At 41.4% G+C, this 23,357-nt stretch overlaps 1 protein-coding gene across 5 annotated transcripts in view; it reads right to left on the minus strand.

Moving 5' to 3' along the window:
- Positions 1–15,286, minus strand: part of LOC133118065 (receptor-type tyrosine-protein phosphatase epsilon-like) — a 64,264-nt gene extending 48,978 nt beyond the window's left edge. For 4 of the 5 annotated variants that reach the window (XM_061227747.1, XM_061227746.1, XM_061227745.1 and 1 more), the window contains exon 1: positions 15,155–15,286. The gene's annotated coding sequence lies outside the window, so the exon portion shown is untranslated. Of the gene's footprint in view, positions 1–14,910; positions 15,049–15,154 lie in introns of those variants that run through there. The other variant, XM_061227744.1, reaches the window with a different exon arrangement.
- Between the last annotated feature and the right edge of the window lie 8,071 nt (positions 15,287–23,357).

Raw genomic sequence — 23,357 nt, forward strand, 5'->3', positions numbered from 1 at the left:
AGCACGAAAAGCACAGACTGCTATTTACAAGACACCTTATGCACCCCTTACATACATCTCTGCCTGACAAAATGAGCGTGCCATCACTCCCCTTAAGGCAATCAGACAAGTGTTCCTGGGAATTACTCACTCGGAAATTAAAGCTATCAAATAATTTGTCGACGTGGTGTGATTGTTACTATGGCATCACTGGGCTTTACAAATTGTGAAAAAGGTTTATCTTTTCTGCATATCATTTCACATTTTAAAACACTGAACATCCAAAAAGGCGTGATAAGCAGCTCGTCAAATTATTATTAACAACCTGAATAGGTTGTAAATAATAACCCAAATAGTTCCATTTCCTTTTACTAAAATAATTGGTGTGTTGAATGAAGCCTGATGTTCCCCTTATATGGTTACATGTGAAATTATTTTAAATTTGTTTCAATATTCTAAATATCTATTCCAATTGCCTGTGTGTTACACCGCCTACACCCCGTCCCTCAGCAGCCTGGATGGATCAGGTGACCCTGAGAACAACACGCCTTCTCAAAGCCGCGTCGCCCCGCTCACGACTGTGACTCCAAGGCCCTCAAGGTGCTGTTGTGGCAATCTCACTAACCCCCCCTTGCTAAATCCTCCCTCTGCCCCGCCCTCGGAGCGGTGAGCCAATAATGTCGCTCCATGTGAGCCAGCCAAACTCAGCTTTTGCAGGACCGGGAATCGAACCCCGGTCCTCGGTGTGCAGCTGCAACGATCTGATGCCTCCGTTACTTTAGACAAATTCTATGATCTTCAGATTTATTAAACGTTATTTCATACTTTACACAAAAACACCCCTTGTAGCCCTAGTGTAATGCTTTTTGAATGATTTTGCTCTTGAACTTGCACTGTATCAGAAACATGATTGGCTGGCTGGATGTTAAAAATATTTGAGACAAATTCATATTTTTTTCACTGAACTCAATTTTAGAATTGTAATCAAACAATTCACATAATAAAGTTCACATTCTCAGCTTTTATTAAAGGGTATGTTTATACATTTTGGTTTAGAATTATGTGAGAATTATTATTATTATTATTATTATTATTATTATTATTATTATTATTACATAAGTATATTTTTGGTTTGATTATTTTCCCTCTTTTGCATTTCTCTACTCTCTGTCCATCAATAATTAATTAAAATATTTGATCACAAAAAAAGCATCACATTCTCTGCTGTAAATACTGAATATTGCATGATTGTGAAAGAATGACCAGGAAGGGCCGGTTGGGTTAGAACTGCTGGGATTAGTCTGTCATTAATTCACAGTCTGGGATTACGGAAATCCCAAAGCTGCTCCGAATCTGAGATTATGGCTCCAACAGTCGCAGGGAAATACAATGAAAAAGCGGCTCTTTGTTTCCACGAAACGCTGCGGCAATGCATCCAAACAACAGAGCGCTGCCCTCTAATATGGCCAGAGCTGATTAGAGAAGAGTCCGCCACCCAACCAAGAAACCCTGGCAGTCCCGACAGTGGGATTAAGTCCTCACATGCACCACCGGCCAGCAGTGGGAGAAAAGAGCACTGTGGCTGGTTTTGCACATTCTACCAGGAGAGAGCTCTGTATATCAGCAGATGGACCTGGTCTTGGTAACCACGGTTGAACGGCCACGCGCGTGGTGAGAGAGTGCGGTCCAGGGCATGGGGATTATAAAGCCTGGTTTATACTCGTTGCACAGCCCTTGCGACAAGTGTCGTCAGGCGAAAATGAAACTGTCGCAGAACGTTTTGCATTTAGACTCCGGCCAAAGCCTGCGATGACGACGGTTCTGTTGTCTCGATGGTAACAAGAGGCAAAAAAGCTGATGTTTACTTTGTTGATAACACGGCAGAGCCAGGCATATCCTAACCACGACAATGACTTTCAGTGTTCCATCTGGCTGTCCAATCCACACTGTGCGACACAGTATGGCTGTGTCAGCAACATAATACAATTCTACAGGTGTGTTACACTGAGAAACAGTGTCATACTACACCTTTTTCTGTTGAAAATGTGGCATATTCTTCATACAACCCTTGTGTGCGATGAATTAGACATCAGGTTTAAGACATCGCAAGGTCAAGGTGGTGCATGTGTTCAAGCTATGTTGTGTATACTGAGAGGCAGAGTGACGTCACGGTACAGTAAGCCCAGGCCAGAGTAAACAGATTATTGATTGACAATGTGTTTGTCCCCATCAAATATTCATTTTCATTTTATTTATTTTCCAAACAGTGACATTAAAAATGAACAAACTGGACACTGTCTCAAACATTCAACATTTAGCTGAAATGCTGAGACTGAAAAGACAAAACAACTTCTGCAATGCGACACCTAGCTAATTATTCAAGTATACACAGAGGCCTTTGGTGTGAAACAAACACTTCTTTAATGACATAAATCATAAGTAAAAAGAGACGTTTAAACATTTAAAGATACTGATGCCAGTAGTCAGTCCTACTGTGGTCTCTGGTGCTCTGAGCAATTCTCACCAACAAATAACATCTGTACTCCTGCTTGTCTTCCGTGGAATTAAAATGTTCAAGTCTGGTCAGCTATGGTTTTAAAAGTGTTGCATTCTTTAAATACTAAATATTTCAGATTTCAGGTAATGAACTCAGCAGCATTGCAAATGAGTTTGAATGAGGTTATACTGAATTGATTTGCATAAATACAATTGAATGATGTTAGGATGAGATGATAAATCACCCCCTACATGATTCATATCCATTTAGAATTGATGCTGGGGGATCTGTCACTTCACAATTTATGTATTTTAGCTTGTTTGATTGAATAAATGGGTTGAATCACCAATGGCAAAAATGATATTTTGTTGTATCACAACAAGATAATTCACACTGTCACTTATATTAATACACCAACGGTTCAGTGAGCCTGCATTTTCACTAACCAAAACTGCACAACAGATTAAAATCCAATCAAATGAACCGCCTCAAAATATAATTGGCTGAAAAGGGCTGCCCATAAAACAGTTCTAAAATAAAAGCAATATTTGTTCCCCCCCTTTTGAAAAGCATTACAGACTAACAAAGGCGATCCAGTGAATGGCCAACATGCACATTGACTCTGCCGTTGGGTTGTGTGTCATAGGCGAAATGTACAAGCCTGCCTTCACTATTCCTTGGGAAACAGTGAAGACCTGAGCCTGGCTCTTTGTATTCTATACAGCTTATCCCTTCATCTGAGTAATATTACGTATAAGCAGGCAGGCTATGGCTAACATTTTTACATTTTCAGACATGGGACACATTTCATCGGGCGGCACACAAAAAAAATAATTGGGAAAGCCGGGCCTTTGAAAGGTCACGAGCTGAACTGTTGCTCTCTTCTCTCCTCACTACTCTGCACAGCTCCGGTCCTGGAGGGCTGATCTATGTGCTGGTTTTCATTCCAACCAGTTACCTTAATCTTTGTTTTCTGACCGCTCACTGGTTCACTCCGGTACTGGATCAGTAAAATCTTTAGGATACACCTGCGGCTTGTGCTTATATGAACGACCAAGATGCAGTATGATTGAGTCAAATAAATAATTAAGAGCAGAAGTTGCCACAAAATCCTGAAACAGATCGGCCCTTGCTGTGCACCTCTGCTCTAATGCCTTTCCTGCATACGCTTCTATATCCTGTGAAGGACGGGTGTGGAAGTGACGGAGATACACACAGGCGATTTGGTCGGATGACCCTCCATCTCAGCTGAGCTGAGAACAGGACCTTTCCTTTCTGGCGTGTTCTTCTCGGCATTGAGACTGCATCAAATCCCAGATCTTTACCTCTGAACCACGCTTCTGCAGGACAATGCCAGGCTTTTACTACATGAGGGTCACTCCATGGACCCCCTCTACCCACTGACTTTTATAGACAGTACAGTCTCTACGAACTGAGATAATCATCAGTAAGGAGAAGAAAACACATACATCTCTCTCTGTCCTCATTACATTTGCATAATGGAAATAATTGTGCTATAAAAATGTTGAAACCTATTGAAAAAAACAAAAAAAACATTGCCTTCATGTGACTCATGCATTCTCATTAAGACAAAGGGTTTTAGAAGTCATATCCATTTTTTTTCTTTGTGTCTAAAAAGGTCAGCGCATAGATCAAGTATGAAATAGAGGACGTGAGAGAAAAATAAAAGAAAATGGACCAAAAAAGGTCAAATAGGCACACATTAAAATTATTCTCATCATGTACAATCCTAAAAACAAGATTTGCACAATGACGAAGACCAAATTAATTCTGGGAAATCCAGACATATTTGTTGTAGCCCCTTAAATGGCCACCCTTAAATAATTTGAAATCACCAGATGATAATGTGCTAAAATGTGCAATTTAGGCTTACTCTGAAAATGGGATAAGCCCTTTCTAAACGAACCAATTCAGACAACACTTAGCCTCGATATAGCTATCAGAAGACCTTCTTAATAAACACTTGCATGTCACGGCTGATAAAGAACCTCTACTGTCTCCATGGCGACTTGCTGAGGGGGCATTCCCAGTTTAGTGAGATGTTAACAGCATAATCAGTGTCAACACACACCAAATGGGCCTGTACTCAGCACCTACAATCATCTCTACACACTCTGCTATCAGCTAAGAAATGCTTTGCAGATAACACAGGACATAGTCCATATTTGTCATATGGAATGTGACATACGGTATATTGACTCAGGCAAATGCAGGAAACAGTACTGTTCTGTATAGGGCACCGAGGACTCCATTTTGTCCAGGGGAGAGGTCCAAACAGGTCTGCAATCACTATCCCCCGTAGGAGCTCCCCCACCCCCCGCCTCCTTCTCCACAATCTGCAGTCTGATGGATATTGGCTGGATGGTGCACTAGATACTGGAAGAAGATCCACTCCCCTGTTTAATGACTTTGATTAATAGTCTGACTGCTATTGATCACTCAGGGTGTGACACATTACCCCCTCCTGGCTTCTTTGTATTGTATTGGCTTCCAGTTGCTTTCAGAATCAATTGTTAAATTATTTTCATTAATTTTAAAGCTGCGTGTGGCCAACTGTCTGAGCGAATCTCCGCTGGTGGGCTCAAATCCATTTCACAGGCCGACATTGTCTCAGCACAGTTTATCACTCTGTTCAACAAACATTTTCCCGGAAGATAAAGTGAAAAATTTACCACTACGGCTTTCATGTGGCTCTAAAATGAGACCTGTAAATTACCACGATATGACACGAGGAAACAGAGCCTTAAGCTGTATATCACGGCTCCCTTCCACCTCTCCATGCAGTTAGACCCTCTCCACACACACACACACATACACACACACACATTCTGTGAACATGAGGAACTGCAGCAGCACAAATTCATCCGGCAGCATTTCCCTTTAGCATAAGGTGCTAACAATTTAGAACACAACACAAAGACATTGCTATGGTATTTATTTCAGAAAATACCATAGCAATGACTGAGTTATGACGGCAGTATTCTTCTTGGAAATCAAACCAGCAAACTTTGTGTTACAAGCCCAGTTCAGGACAGGAAGTTGCAGTTATACCATGGCCTAATAAGGCAAATAATTCAGCGTGATCATCGCAGATAACCTAATTGGGAGGCAGCCAATAACCTAGTGGCTAAGGTACTTGACTGGGACCTGGAAGGTTTGTGGTTCAAGCCCCAGTATAGCCACAATAAGATTGCAGCTGCTGGGCCCTTGAGCAAGGTCCTTAACCCCCCGTTGCTCCGGGGGGATTGGCCCCGGCTTAGTCTAATAAACTAAGTCACCTTGGATAAAAGTGTCAGTAAAACAACTGTAATGTAACGTAATTTTCTTATCAACTATAAGTCACCTTGGATAAAAAGCATCAGCTAAATAACAAATATAAAAAACGAAATCAAAAACAGGAAGGTGAGAAACAGCTGCAGACTAAAGCAGTAGAGTCCCTCCCATCGCCCCTTTCCCCCTTGCCCCACAGCAGAGAAATGTAAATTAATGTACATGTTTATAAAAATGTAAATAGAGCCAAACATAATGGAGCCAAACATGCTCTTCAGCTCTTCAGCACTGAAGGGGTTGCGTTGTTACGCTCTTGGTCCTTGAGTGGCTGACCGTCAACCCTGCCCAGCCTGAAACTAATACACGGAGCAGTATAGAAGCAGCTCTTTGTGTAGGGGTCAACACTGAATGGCCCGGCCCTTCTCCCAACAATAACCCTTCCTCAACAAATCAACAGCCAGTCTCTTTAATTAACGTCAATCTCTCCAGCTTCTCATATTAGCAGGCGGCACAGGAGAGAAAGACCGCCCAATGCTGTGTCTTGGCTTCTGTGCCTGGCCTGAATAATGAAACACATGAGTGGTGAGACCGTACACAGGGAGCTTTGTTATAGGAGTATGCCCGTGACTACGGTTTAGTAAAAACGCTCCTCAATGAGGCTAAAGGACTGACAGATTTACACTTAGCGTTTAGCAGCTCTTGGCTCTCATCCAGAGTGAATTACATAAGTGCAAACATCCTGGTTTAGGCAACAGAGAGTCATCAGGGTCATAGCTGATAGCAGCAGTCAATACTTCTTACAACATGCCATAGCATAGTAGGTGCAAGAGGTATGTAGGGAATGCAGTATTGGAAAGCAAATAGGTTAGGGGATGTAGTTTTAGCTTTAGCAGGGCAAGTAAACCCATGCTAAGTGTTGAGAGTTCAGCATTAGGAGAGCCAAAGTGCAGTTTAAATTTGTGCATTGGCAGTCTGAAGATGTGCAGTGAGTGACTCTGCTGCCCTGGTTGTAGTGAAGAGCTCATTCCTCAACTATTTTCTTTTTTTCTTGATATTATTTTATATCAAGATATAAAATAATATATGATAAATTGGGGAGAAAGTCACCCAAGGAAGAGAGAAGAGGTAAGATGGAAGTTCAGCAGGCTTCATACGCGGCCTTCTGGAGCCCCCCTCCACCCCCTCAGCCCATAGTGGGCACACAAGCGCATTCATTCCCAAACACTTTGGTATTGTTTTTACTGTACAAGGAAAATATGTTGCATCTTTTATGCCCCCCCCTCCCATCCAGCCTCCTCCCACTACCTCAGACCTTCAAAAATGTGAGTCTGCAATCAAAGCCAAACCAACCGTGTGCGTTTTGTACTGTAATACAGTCCTATTTCAATAGTGTGTGCGTGTGCATGCATGAGTGCATGTTGTAATTCTCCATATTGCTGTCGTTTTACATAACACGATGATATTCCCGTTTGAATTGAAATTAATTATTCATTTCTAATTTTACCCTTTAGTGATACATTCAGAAAGGTAACATGCTATTAAAATGTCAGATGTGAGCTTCTTACTGGCTTTGCCTGTAAGCAAAGAAAAGCCTTTCAGCCTATCTTTGGTTCTAGCTTGGTTTTATTTCATTTATTGGGCTTACTGGCTTTGCAGAAGATAGGGCTGTGACTTCTGGCTCAGTAGCAGAATCTGTTTTCATGAGGTATAGGGAAAGAAACAGGCATCATAAGCCATAAATTGCGGGTTTGGGAGAGCATCACCCCACACGTAATTACAGCACTGCAGCCCTTGCCTCTCAGACTGATTTATGGTCACAATAAGCGCAAAAGCACACAGACCCAGACAAAGTGCCAGACCTTTCCCAAATACTGCCCAAACGCTTCTCTTTTTTTTACAGAAGGCAGTTGTTTATCTTTGTTCCTATGACGTTCTGAACAGAACCGAACCAGGCCATGCCTGCAAAAGAGCATGGAGCCATTTTGTTTCGAAGAGAATGTTTATTGATGTTCTCTTACTTTCATATTTTAGTGTCAGAACCACAACCATGACCATAACCAAGAATTTTTGCCATCGCTGATGAAAAAACATAATTAACGTGCCCAAACTGTCAAACCAAAAAATGAAATCAGAGACAAAACACCAGAGAAGCAGAAAATGTGAGCTCTAGTGTTTGGTTTGGACACAGTTAATACGCCCACAGATCTTCCAGCTGAAGGCAGTTCAGGACGTAAATCTCAGCAGGACATGTTTGTTCGATACAGCACTAGTCATGTCTGATTGCACACCCCCCCCCCCATGCTCCGAGACACCCCACATCTCGTCTGATTAAATCCAAAAGTCAGAATCAATTCATAGGTCCACACCCCTGACAAAGTATAAATTAATTTAGGTGTCAGATGAAATTATACTAAACATGCTAAAAACTCATTTCAATGCTTTAATCGCAAACGCCTCCATTATTGTCATAATTAAAGCTCCATATGCATCAGCATGGTTTTAGTATCTAAAACGGCCATAAAATGTTTGTAAAGAGCAGTGACGTACAGGAGATTTTTTAAAAGTGCCTAGCCTTGGGCCCAGAGCAAAATTCCCCCTCCCCCTCCTGTGGTCAGCTCACTGTGTTAACATTTAGTAACGTCATCCGATAATTATGCAAAAACATACATTATGTCACATTGGGAAATCGTTTTACAAACAGCTTGGGAAAATGAAAAGCTCATGAAAAATATGCGTCTGGGCCTTTAAGCTTATGGGGCCAACCTACGCCAGGGGTGGGCAATTCCAGTCCTGGAAGGCCAGTGTGTCTGCAGGTTTTTCTTCACTCATAGATAAGAGTAGTAAAAGGCTTTAATGTAGGGACACAAGAACAATTTTTGGCTGTCGTTCATGGGCGTATCATGAAATGTAGCAAAAATTTGAGGTGGCATAGTGTTAGGGCTAATTAAGTCATTAAAGCCAGCAGTTGGTATGAAAACCAGAAACCGATACGGCCCTCTTTGCCCACCTCTGACCTACGCTGTCAATTCCACGCCTGCATTGTAATGGCTTCCTGACTCTTCACTGTTGGGTCAATTGGGTAGATACTCAATAGCTGTAATTGTGTTTCCATGAGTGCACTGGGAAGCCAGTTTATTAGAACTGGTAAATTCTAATAAAAATTATGCCTCATGTATCATAACCTAATTGCACATTTATTCACAGCCAATTTTTAAATACGTGGAAAATGACTGTTTTCTCGTGATTTTAATGTGGTTGTTGATTCCACCTTCTTCAATATATACTATTTTAATTGTAAAGTAAAACCCATTCAACCCTGGCTGGCTCAACTAAAACCCAAAAATTCTCTATGGGGTATACATTCTGGTTTCATTTCAACTTGCACCTGTGTGCTTTGACCACAGAACCCTGCCATTTTAGCCGGTCTGGAAACCACCAGGATTCTCAAATGTAGCTCAGATGGAGCTAGTTCACTTGAACTGAGTTTCAGAAAAAAAAAGAATAAACATCTGTGCCAGCTCCCAGCCTGTTTGAGTGAGTTTTGCTGTGGGCACTCCTATGTCATGCATGGAAGTTAGCTCTCACCAATGTATGCACATTGCACTCTGGTGTGCAATCATCTTTAATGTCATTCAGGACTGGCCTTGTTCTCATACAGTCTTGTTTGACACTGCTTCACCCAGAACGTGATGATGAAATATACCATTCTTTTCCTTAATCAAAATGTATTGTCATACTGGAAGGATGGGATCTAGGTAATACCAAGAGCAAACACGGAGATACCAGGGGTATCAGAGTACCTTCAAAACCTACAAAGATTTATTTCGCGGATTAATAATTTGTGCAGTGTGCATTCCCAGAGATTGTGCGTACAGTCAGAGCACACAGGCATTCCCATAATTACGACGTGACTGTTCTGAATCTGAAGAACTACGCTATCCGCAGTCACCGAGGAAAGGCCTCGGAAAAGAAATACAGAAAATATGAATCACATTGTTATATTAGAGGAATATGAATTTCCCAGCCATTAGAGGAAATGCAAATAACTTTCAGCTCTTATTCCAAAAGAAAAGACAGGCTGAAATCAAAATTAACTTTTTCCTCAATTTATTCAATTCTTCATAACCATTCGAACACGTCTAAAGGTAAATATTCCAAATAAATCACGCAATCCTAATATACAACTTGTCCCCTTGTTCCCTCCGGTAAAAAAAAAAAAAAACATTTTACGAGATTTGACTTCATCGTGTACCAATGGGCATGCACGTTAATTGCTCACAGTAATAGGTTACTTTTTAAAATTAAATACAAAAATGTCTCTATAAAATGTAATCTCTTGGAAAATAAATGTTTGGAAATCTCAAATGTGTTCTTTTATACTAACACACACAAAAATAAACATATAGCCTATATAATAAAGTCTAGGGTGCCCAAGACTTCTGCACAGTACTGTATATATCACACCATGGAAGCTAGTGCTGCTTGGACTTCCGTTTCAGCATCTAAGTGTTAATAATAGACAATGACATCATGTGTCATAAAAATGCATACGTTATTCAAACTCTTCTTGGTGGCAGTAATGGCATGCTAGTCTTTTAATAACTGACATGCTATATTAGCCGGAAGACGGCTAAAGTCTACGGTGAATAAGACTGCAACAACCCAAGCTGTCGATTCCATTCGGTCTGGGCATTTCTAAATGCGTTATTATTCATTGTGTCATTCTACATTAATTTAGCAGGCACAGGGGTATAGCGAGTGCAGCAAATATGCATAGCATTAGCCTAATAAATTTGATATTATCCACTGCGATTTCATGAGGAGCAGTCAGAATTCATCATCACAACATATGTCACAGACTATTCTTTCTGCCTGACTGCATCACGACCCTGACCCCGACCTATCACAGTGAAAAAATGTATAATATAAAAGGTGAAGGTTTTAGCTGATAAAACAAAGTCATGCAAGAAAAAAAACCAATGCAAGATTCATGAACACGATATTCACTTCCAATTTTGACATTTGTAACAACTTGGAAGCAGTGTCTTTATAGAGAAATTAAACTCCTCCACGTGCAGGACATCTGGTAGTACAGTATTGTTCTTCGGATGGTTGAACATGTTCCATGTTGGCCAAGGTTGGGCAATTTAAATTAGCTAATTTTCTGTATACATCCACACAGTAAAGGTTTCATATAGGGACACAAGGACAGTCTTCCGCTGTCATTCATGCACTTAAATGTCAAAAATGTCAGACGGTGTAACTGGCAGGGCTAATGAAATCATTAAGGCCAGAAGCTGGTATGCAATCTAGAAACAGACAAGGCCTTCCTCTCTCACACTCTCAGAAATAAAGTGGACGGAGGTACATTTTTGTTCTTCAAGGATCAAATTTCCCAAACGTACCCTGAAAGCCCAGCAACGTTGTCTTAGGGTACAAATTAGTACATTTTCCAAGCAAAAAAGGTACAAATTAATTATAAGTTGCTGGCTAGGGGTACAACTGTTTGTACCTATATGGTACAGCCCCAGCAACAAGCATTTGTACCTTTTTAGGCACTTTTTGTACCTTTATTTCTGAGAGAATGTATGAGGCATAGGCCTACTGAACTGACCTCATAAGATCACCACAGCTCCTATCAGAGACAAGAGGAAAAGATCATGTCAGTAACCGTTAGTGAAGCAGCGATGCTGTAAAGCCTTAAAGGGGGGTGCTGTCTTTCCATAATAGCAGTTCTTTCAAATGCTCTCCGTCCCACCCCCGCCTTGCTATCAGAGCAATAACTTGTACACATAATGAGTTTTACAGCCGGAAACCGGCAAAGCTAGCCCGATGCGGCCTTGTTTGCGTAGCGATTATTCATCGAGGCGATAAGATAGGCACACACCACAGCCTCCTGCACCGTGCCAAATGGATTATGTGTCCGTCACAGAACTCCCCTAATGAAGCGGAGGACCAAATCAGGATACCACGTCAGTGCCTTTTTCTTTATCTTTTTTTACATTCTTCATGTTCCCATTTCTCAATGCAGAAATCTGAAGGACAAACATTATTCTCAGGAATGCACAATAAGTTTTGGATTGTATTGTCTTGGCTGGACGGCTTAAAATGAATGTTTCAGCATCAACGCTAATGTTATGGCTGATATGATGGGACACTATGATCATGCAACATACATGCAGCCATAATGTATTGTGTCATTATTTTATTTTTCCCTATTGCAGCTATAATACTTGTGCAATTGGTGACATGAATGTTCAGGGTCAAAACAGGTAGTTATATGTATTCATAATCCATGTGTTTATAATCGAGCAGGCTCTGTTCAATGAGGTCCCACTTCATTGTCTCCACAATCAAACATAGGGTAATACCTTTCCTAAGCCTATGTTCATATGTGCTCAATCACTTACAATTCATGAACTCCTGGACAAAGTAGCCTCTCTCTCATATAGGCCTGTTATTAACTTGTTTTTTTTAATCAATCAAAGAGAAGTATGTACCTTCCAGTAAAACTACACAAATGTATAAATGTATAAAACAAATATTAAGTGGAATTATTATTGGGGAAGTAAACCAGGACAGATTTAGTGACATCGTATTTGTAAAATCGTACAAATAATATATGCAGGGGTAGTTTTGACAGCATTTGGTTGTGTTTGTTTTTCATTTATTTGTTTGTGCATTTTTGTAGCGATAGCCCTTCATGCTCCATAGTTTGCTGAAGCAATTAAAGCAACCAATCCAAATACAGCAGAGAGATACACAGAAGCATAAAAGATGAATGAAATATGAAGATAGGAGAGGCATTCCCTTTGAGAAATTACCCCCGTGAGCTGGGGCATTCTGCTCTACCTTACAATGAGCAGCTTTTGGTCTACATTTCAGAGAGCTCACCTTCGTGTGGTGATCTGCTGCCAAATCCAGTGTTAGTAGACTTGCTTCTCTATCCACCCTTTGACTGAGTTTGCATGTACTGTAAGTGATTGTTGGATAAATCCCTTTTCAGAAATGGGTTAAACTGGTTTGAAGCTAATCCTATTGTATTGTTATAGTGTGTGGTCCTGCTGTAAAACTGAATTTGCACAGCACTGAGTGCTAAACAGAACACAATTGTGTTTTTCGCTGTAAACAAGGTCACTTGGCATATTTCTGAGCTAGGGTTACACCAACCTTGCTCTTGTTTTCCGACCAATTCCATTTTGTGTAAGCAGGATGTGACTGCTTTTTGTTTTTTGTCACCAGCCAAATAGCAGCTTCAGCAGACATGGGCCAGGTTTAGTGAAAAGCCAAAAAAGAAGAAGAGAGAACAGCATGCAAGAGACATACATACACGATGGGTGGGAAGGATTCATCATGTGTGTTACGAACGGTCTACTGAAAATTAGGAGGCTGTTCAAGCTGGAAACAGTATATGGGGATATTTATGGGAAGAAAACACATTGAGGCATACATGGTCAATCCAGCAACCATTGAAGCAGCAATACCGAATGTGCCAAGATGCTGTGACATCAACCCATATACCTCCACCTCACCTGAACAGCCAATCAGCATTTGGTGCTAATGGCAATTTATAAAACCTAACATGAAAACAGAACTGTTGCTCTGAACTGTAGGATTGTGTTGCCATATACAGTACAGAAGCGTCTCGTTGCTCGGTAACGAGACCGCTTCAAACCTGTCAATCTGGCTCAAACTGCTTTCTGCTGCTGCCTCAAAAAAAACAACCAAAGTCCCCAAGGAGTTGGCAATTGTGTTCAAAGTGGAATTACCTCAAGTGCACTCGTTTGTGGTATTCACTCCATTACAAACTGAGCGTCATGCCTTCTCCTCACCTGAACGAAGAATGACTCATGTCTGAATGGCCCTCCAATAGGACAACAACCTTTTAGCATTCCATTGCCATTCCTTACAAATTATGATATTAGTGCCAACATGTTAATTCCCAGCTACCACAGAAATCCTTTACATTTTGGACATAGATCACAGGTTTCATTTAAACTTTTGGGGAGACACGTTGCCGGATCACCTAGTCTATTATGGGATGCACGCAATATGGGAATCTACCCAATGGCCTGAAAACCATGAAACCACTTCTTTTTCTGTCCTCATTCCTTATCAAGCACGTGTTTATAGCTAAATAAATAGCTGAATCAAATTCCCATATCTGGGGTGAAATGCTTTCAACCACAATGATTAGTGCTTGCAAGAAAATAATTGTGCTCCTACTATACATTGACTCTATGGCTGCCACAAAGCATCTGGAAACGTGTATTCCCCCTCCCAAGTCCCTATTATTAAGAACCTAAGCATCTCTTTATCTGATGATTATGTGTCGCAAACAATGAACTAGTTCTGAAAATTATAGCCTTAGGCTACACTTCCCTATCCCATTTAAAGCAACCGCTTTAGCAATGCAATCTGTTGTCGTCTTCGAGGAAACAATCTAAATGTCTATGTGTTACTACAGAAATCCATGTTCTCGTTGTATTAAAGAATAAATACTTCCAAAATCAAACTTAAACCCTAAAACGAGTAATCCAAACCGTTCTTTTTTTTTTTAACTGCCACAATTACAAGTAACTTTACACAGCAACGTCTGTGTAAATCGTTCGAAGCGATTAATCCTACCAAAACACAGACGTACGGGCAATACATTCAAAACAAATAGCATACAAATAAAAACATGAACGATCACCAGAAGCAAAACATTTCATCAGCAGTAACTGAGCTCTTCCTCAATCGCTGCTACAGTAATACAACAATTCGTCTCATGCACAGCCTTTATCTGACTGTTTTGCTCAAAATGAAGCATTGCACGCGTGGCTGCCGAAACTGGGCATCCGATTACACGAAATTAAAAAACGAGTTTTAATACTGGTTAATACTGGTTCGTTTAAATGCTTTAGTAACTGGCGAGCGAGCCAGGAAATCAAAACATTGGAAATACGCGATATCTCTCGACCTACTGCCAGGACGAGCGAGCCTGTTCCACTAACCCATATTCTCAGTGCAGAGTAGGATAGGCTGTTCCCCGGCTGTCAGATCCTGGACAGTCTGACACCACCGCAATGTTCTCATTAATAATGAGAAATACGAAATTACATCGAACACAAAAAAACAATGAAAAAAGCATGAATGCAAACCTGATGTTGCACCAGTGTTGAGCTATCAACATTGAATCATCCTTGTGCTGTTATACCCTTGGAGCTACTGGATCATTAGGCTACTGATGTAAGGCGATGTTGACTGAAGGCTAACAGCAGCCTATAACGTAAACAACCATTTAACATACACGCCGGAATTAAAAATCAACCCATTGGGGTATTTGGAAAGAGACACAGAATTTGAAAATGAATAACCATACGGAAATAAGTGTCTGAATCTTACCGTGTTTGATGGGGAATTCCACCACGCTCGGCATCCAAAAACACCGGACAATTCCCTAGACGGCACTCGGCGAGGAAAGTGCTTTGTAATTCTGACCTCGGCTTTATCAGTGTGATAGTGCAGAACTGCCCTGATCTGCACTGTTGTCAGAATTTCTACTCCTCCCAGGCGAAGAGAGAGCCGCCTGGCGCCGCTTTTAGAAACTACACCAGCGTCCCAAAGCGCGAGAAATGGGTCTGCATTACCCGGTCCGGGAGGAATGAAGATTAAAATTATATTGTTTAATTTCATTTTTAAGAAGCACCTATATGCGTGTATCAGTGCAATAATAACAATACTACTACTAAAACAACAACTACTCCTACTACTAATAATAATGATAACAACAACAACAATACTACTACTAATAATAATAATAATAATAATAATAATAATAATAATAATAAATTGGATAATAATATATTTTTTATTATTATTATTATTATTATTATTATGCAATACAAATGGGAATAACTAACCATAAGAAACAAAATAATATTACGTAGGCCTGATCCACTCAGGTATAATAATAGGATTTTGTAATACAGCAAATAACTCAGACAGTCAAGATGGTAAGTAAGACGATTCTTGCACGGTTCTTGCACAGGCAGCATGTTTTGGTCAGATACAGCATCGGTATGTCTAGCGTCAAAACAGTGATGCATAAATGGAGAGGCACCGGATACCCACAGTGAAATATGGTGGTGGGTCAGTGATTTTTTGTTTATTAATTAATTAATTCATTAATTAAATTATTTTCAGAGAAATGTTACACATGCAGTCATAAACATTTAATAAGATCCTTGCCCCACCTGTAGGAGTTTAAGGATGCAAAGTTCTTGTTGCAACCCCTGTTTCTTAAACTCAATGCTACACAGTAGATGGAAACGGACCGCTCTTTTTTAAGTTATGTAGGCAACAATGATTAATATTCATGACAATCCTTTTGATTAAATTACCACTATGCTGCCCTCTGGTGGCTGAAGTTTGGAATGTGCAAAACAGAATGTGAGTACAAGTATTACATACAAAAGTGACCAAATAAACAGCTGGCATTATAAATTAAATTATTATAAATATTCATTATAATAATTATTATATATTATTTAACATCTATATATTATGAATATAATTATTCTTGTTTTTCAAAAATGTTTCCCAAAAGTGTTTCATTCATTCATTTATTCATTCATTCATTTGTTCATTCAGTCATTTATTGCTTGTTCTTTGACATCACCTAGAGGCCAATGTGTCCCTTTCATGGTTCGGTAAATGCCTTTCTCTTTTGTGCAATGTACACTCAGTCAGCACTTTATTAGGTATTTTTTTACACTTATTTTTTAGACTTAAGTCTTCCACTGCTGTAGCCTATCCACTTTGAGGTTTGACGCGTTGTGTGTTCAGAGATGCTCTTCTGCATACCACTGTTGGTTATTTCGTTACTGTCACCTCCCTGTCAGCTTCGACCAGTCTGGTCTTTCTCCACTGACCTCTTTCATTATCAACATGTTTCTGCCTGCAGAACTGCTGCTCCCTGGATGTTTTTTTTGTTTTTCACACAATTCTCTGCAAACCAGAATATCCCAGGAGATCAACAGACCTGGTGTACAAGTCTACCTAATAAAGTGGTAACTGAGTATATTCACTACTGAATGCAAAATCTTTATGTGTGTAAGATTTTTTATGTTTGTTTTTCTGCTCAATAAAATCTCAGATGCATCATCTTCCAGCATATTTGACCCAGTAAGCCAAAGGTAACCAGGTAACAAAAAAAAAGACAAACTTTTTCCCAATGAATACTCTCACATAGATAAAGGAGAGAGGAATAATAAGGGGTCCCAGAGGAGGACTGCTGCTGCCTGCTGAGAGATTGAGAGATTAGCAGTCCTGACACAGCAAGGCACAGCCCAGTTAAAATCTTTCTCCAGCACCAGGTCTTACTCATACACCACAGTCAGTCAGTGTTATGCCTGTCAGACAGGCTGTGAAAGTCAATTAAATATTTGTAATCATTTCTGAATTATGTATGAGTGCATGTGTGCTATGCTTCACAAGGCCAATTTCTGAACCTATATTATGAGCGTGTGGGTCCGTAATTCTATATCAATCAGGTGTGTGCCAAATTCCATCCCTTTCTTTTTAGGTTCTCAGAAATAAAGGTTTGAAAAGTACCGACCAAGGTACAAATGCTTGTCTATGGTGTGGTATCGGTACATACAATTGTACCCCAGGCCAGCAATATAGAATTTTGCTTGTAAAATGTACTCATTTGTACCAAATAGAACATCACTGTACTTTCAGGGTGCATTTGGGAAATTTGACCCTTGAAGAACAAAAAAGGTACCTGTCACTTTTGTTTCTGAGAGTGTATCAGTTATGCCATTTTGTTTTACCATTATTTGTTGCTTTACGAGTGCCTTATTATGGCAGGTAAATGTGTGATTGTTATGGCTAATCTTTGCCTCCTCACAGACCCTCTGATTGTGCCATTGATCTTCTGCCTGGGGGCACCCTACCTACCAGTCGCCTGTTCAACCTGTCGAACCACAATGGAGAATTACATCCAGGAATCACTCGCTGCAGGTATTATCCGTCCTTCCTCTTCCCTTGTCAGTGCTGGACTTTGTTTTGTTGGAAAGAACGATGGGGGTCTCCGGCCCTGCATTGATTACCAGGGATTAAATTACATTACGGTGAAGAATAAATACCCTCTACCCTTAATCAACTCTTTGTTTGAGCCCCTGCAGGCCGCCAAATTAGATCTCCGTAACATATACCACCTCGTTCAGATTCCGTGAAGGAGGCGAGTGGAAGACATTGAATACTTCCGTACTCCTCTGGGCCACTCTGAATACCTGGTGATGACATTCGGTCTTGCCAGCACGCCCCCCAAGCACTTGTCAATGACGTTTTACTGGGCTTCATGAACCGGTGTGTATTCGTTTATCTTGACGACATTAAAATTTTCTGCAGCACTTTAGAAGAGCACCAGCAACGCGTACAGCAACACGTTCTTGTGGAATAACCGCCTGTTTGTAAAGGCTGAGAAATGCGTTTTCCATGTTCTCTTCCTAGGGTACATCATGGAGCAAGGGCAGCTACGTCCAGACCCTGAGAAGATCCGGGCAGCGGCGGACTGGCCCCAGCCCACCACCAGTAAGGAGTAGCAATGGTTCCTATGGTTTGGCAACTTCTACCGGCGGTTCATCCGGGGTTATAACAAGGTGGCAAGCCTTCTAACCCTGTCTCACATCCACAGCCCTTAACTTAACCCGTCTCACATCCACAGCCCTTAACCTAACTCGTCTCACATCCACAGCCCTTACCTAACCCGTCTCACATCCACAGCTCTTACCTAACCAGTCTCACATCCACAGCCCTTACCTAACCCGTCTCACATCCACAGCCCTTACCTTTGTCAGTGGAGGCAGCCACTGCTTTTAACTCTCTCAGGAAACTATTTACCTCAGCCCCTGTCTCCGGGCAGTTTGTGGTGGAAGTCGATGCCTCCAATTCCGGTGTGGGTTTGGTGTTCTCCCAGCGCTCACCTGGAGACCAATAGCTTCATCCGCTGAAAGGAACTATGATGTCGGAAACCGGGAGTTGTTGGCCGTTAAATTGGCTCTGGAGGAATGGAGACATCGATTGGAGGGGGCAGAACAGCCATTTGTGGTGTGGACCGACCATCTGGAATATCTCCGGTCTGGCAAGCGTCTTAATGCCCGTCAAGCTCGGTGGTATCTCTTCTTTGGCCGTTTCCAGTTCACACTTTCCTATCGACCTGGTTCTCGTAACACCAAGCCAGACGCGATGTCCCACCAGTTCTCCTCCGAGCCTTGTTCCCTGGAGACCGATGCCATTATCCCTCCTTCATGTCATGTGGCCGCCATCACCTGGGAGTTGGAGGGGTTGATTAAATCCACGCTAGAGACCCAGCCTGACCCTCGACCTAACAACTGTCTGTTTGTCGCCTATTCTGTCCATCTGCAGGCATTACAGTGGGCTCATTCCTCCCTCCGGACCCTGGGGCCCAGCACGCCCTGGCCTTTCTGAGGCAGCACTTCTGGTGGTCCACACATTCGTGTCAGCTTGCACAACGTGTGCTCAGAGCAAGGCTTCACACAAGCCTGTGTCCGACCTGCTTCACCCCAGGACAGCCTTAGAGCCACATCGGAGTCTCCCACCATCTGACGGCAACACAGTCATCCTGACTATAATTGACCGGTTTTCTAAGGCTCCATTTTGTCCCTCTCACTAAGCTGTTGGTCACACACGTCGTCTGCCTGCACAGCACTCCCCAGGACATCATATCAGACCGTGGACCACAGTTCACGTCCCAGGTGTGGAAGGCGTTCTGCCGCCCCTAAGAGCTTATGTCCCACCAGAGCCTGTCCCACCAGTTATGTCACTAATGTTATGTGTCTGGTTGTAAGTTGTAAGCAAAAGCCTTAGCATTGTGAATTAGCTGAATTGTTATTGAGTTTTGCATATTTTTATTTCATTCAAATTCAAAAATTATTCATTAATATTTTATGAGACTGATATTAATGAGACTGATCAAATAACTAGTCGTGAACCTACACTAGGATACCAACCACCACTCTAGCCAGTCCAGAATGAGGAGAGACGCGTGACACTCGGGCCGCCCTGCCCCACACAGGGCACAGAACCAGCAGATCACCTGCCATCGCACCCCTCCTCAGTATGGCCCATGCCCTGTGGAAAAGATGGTTAATCCAGCGGCAGTAAAGCTCAAACTCCTAGCCGCACTTAAAATTCACCATGTGTTCCATGTCTCCCAAGTAAACCTATATCATCCAGTCCTCTGTGCCCTTCGGCTGACCCCCCTCCACCCACCCATCGATGGATGCCTTCACCATCCACTGGATCATCTGCCACCAGGGAAGAGGGTTCCAGTACCTTCGCGTTGTAGGTTGGGTGCAGTTCCAGTTCCATGTCCGGTCCTGATTTTCTATCTCATGCAGTCACTCGCCTTATCTGCCCCGCTTCATTTGCTGATCAGTTTCACCGGCTTTGTCATCACCTCATGATTCCATTAGCACTGATTTAATTTGCCCCGCAGTTCTCACCACATTCCTCACGCCCTCATCAATCATTCAATTAGTACCGGCACATGAAGATCATTCACTCCCACTTAGGTAATTATTAGTTAGATTCCCTACTCCTGCCCTTGTTACTATTTAGTCCAAGTTCCCTTCATTGCCAGACCATTGAAGTTCCTCAGAGCCTTTTGTGTATTGTTAGTTCCCTCAGTTCTTTTGAGCTGTTCAGTTTTTGTTCTTCACACCCAGTCTCCTGCCTGTCTACCTGGTCCCTGCCAGCCTTGCCTGCATGCTTGCCTGTCTGGGGGTTCTGATCTCCACCGCAACTTTTGTATATGACCGAATAAACGTCTGCATCTGACTTCTGGGCCCTCACCAGTAACCCGTTGTAACAGCGATCATTCCTCCAAAGTGGGAAATACAGTTACAACAGATAGCCTGTAGCCTAGTGGCATGACTGGCACCCGGAAGGTTGGTGGTTCAAGCCCTAGTGTAGCCATGATAAGATCTGCACAGTTGTTGGGCCCAAGACAGAGAGCGATGACATGATAGAAGGATAGAGGGGCAGCCTCCACCACTGTCTAAAAGCCTCAAAAGCCTCTCCAGAATATCAGTTTTCCCAGTTCTTCTCCACTTTTATCAGCCTCACTCTCTTTAAATACTCCCACTGGCTGAGGCTAATTAACTGGATGGACTGCAGCCTGACTGAGCAGGTACAAAGAGACGTCTGGAAGATAAGTGGATGTACTGTAAAGGAGGCTCATTTGAGAATTTGCATAAAAACCAATCAGGCGACTGCTTTACGTCTGCTCCTCATTGGCATTTGCTCATAAGTCAGATCAAGTTTAGCACGAGGAGACAAGCTGGGCTCATCTGGGCCCAGTCTGTAAAGAGAATTAGGAGTTGTGATGCACTCCGTGGGGATAAAAGGGATAAAATAAACAAACCGAGAAAGCAGGAAAGTGAAGAAGAAATGAGCTGAGAAACCAAGAAAGGAACGTGAAGAAAACATTTTTCAGGGCAATAAATTAAAAGGAAACACCTGTATAGAGAATACCTGTTCGTTGTTTGTCGCTCTGGATTAGAGTGTCTGATGAATGCCTTGTAATGTAATGTATACTTTTCTAAACCAGTGTAGTCCAATCAAAATGTATTTGCATTGTGCATTTTACTAAATCTGTCACAAAACAGACTCCAGCCTAAAGCCTTCTACAAAATCTACTCTAGGGTTACAGTGAAAAGGCTGGTTTAGGTCTATGCATTAACGATTAAATTACACGTGATATATTTCTATGGGACTTTAAAGATTGTGTCATTCATGCTTGGATCAATCCCATCTTTTGATCACAATGGAATTTTAGAATTCAAATCAATGTTTTTTATTCCATAAAAGGGATGACAGAAAATGTGTAAAATATTATACATTAAGTCATAATTTTGTTATATTAACGCCGAGCATGAAACATATGACTACTTGAACGAAATTATTAGCATTATATCTTTAAAACTTTTAGTTTTATTATCTTTAGCCATCAATCAAAGTTTATTCTGCTTCAAATATAGATTAAATGAAGTCTTTTTAAAATGAATTTCAATATTTGCAATGTTGGCAGTCACTGTAGCTACATATTATTGTTTCAGTAAAAGTGAGACAAAAAGTGAGACAAACTTGAAGATGACTTTACATTGTCTAGCTCAGAAAATATAGAGGACAAATTTGAGGAATTTAACAATGGCAAGAGAAATCATAGCTAAAGATCATGTGCTGCCATCTTGTGGAAAATCTATGGAATTGCCATCAACATTGACATCAACTAGGTAGCCTCACAATGGTCTTGACAATGAGAACTTTGAGACAATGAGAAGTTTTTGAGACAATGAGGACTTTTTGAGACAATGAGACATTTGGCAAACAGTGAATTGTGCTGAGAAGAATCTTTCAGCAAAAATAGAAAATAAAAATGGTAAACTAAGCAAACAGGTTAGTAACTTGTATTTATGACCTGCCTCTGGAACATACATCTGTTGCCATTCCTGCCCACTGTGACCTTTGGCATAGTCACATGACCTGTGGACCCTCTATGCACCCTGCCTGTAGAACTTAAATAGAAGAAATTCCTTTTTTTCACCCAGTGGTGCATGCTATAAAGACAATTACACATCATTTTTTAGTGCGTAATAGCTGTAATGAAGTGGTAAAATAGTGTTTAGTGCATGGACACAAGCTATTGAATAACGCCATAAAGCTAATTACAAATAAGTGCGCAGTGCAGACAATGAGCTGGAAATCTAAGATGCTTAAAATGTTTAAAGGTGTAATTACTTCCCTGGGAGCTATGTGGAAACCATTAGAGACACCAGAACCTGATCACATACTTGCTGACTACTAAAACGGAACCATAAATATCTTCCCCACCCCTACACAACTGTAAACTATACAGAATAACACGGCTCATTTTATTCTAATAGGTTTTTTCATGTACCCAGAAAGGCTCAGAGATCAGTCCATTTGTTGAAAGATTGAATATGCAATACAGTGCTGAAAAGGAGAGTTAAGAAATATTTTTTGCCGCAGGGGAGTTGGCTGAGACCAGCCAATTTGGCACAATGTGTCACTTCAGGTCAGTTCTGTCATACATGGCAGCCTATAGCCTAGTGGCTAAGTTTCTTAACTGGGACCTGGAAGGTTGGTGGTTCAAGTCCCAGTGTAGGCACAGCTGTTGAGCATGGCCCTTAACCCCCCATTGTTCCAGGAAGGACTGGACCCTGCTTAGTCTAATCAACTTAAATTCACTTTGGATAAAAGTGTCAGCTAAAAGAATGTGATGTAACATGGGTTTGTGTGCTCTGTTTATCGCAATAGAGTGCTAGAATGATATGAAATGTTTCTACGCAGACATTCAGAGACAAGCAAGACACCTAACCCCCAAAATGCTCCTGACAAGCTGGTTGGTGCCTTGCATGGCAGCCAATCGCTGTTTGTGTGTGAGTGTGTGTATGAATGGGTGACTGAGAAGCAGCAATTGTACAGCGCTTTGGATAAAGGCATTATATGAATGCCAACCATTTACCATTTACAATTGTGTCATTTCTTTGAAGAA

This window comes from Conger conger, chromosome 18 (genome assembly GCF_963514075.1).
Source record: "Conger conger chromosome 18, fConCon1.1, whole genome shotgun sequence".
NCBI classification, from domain to species: Eukaryota; Metazoa; Chordata; class Actinopteri; order Anguilliformes; family Congridae; genus Conger; species Conger conger.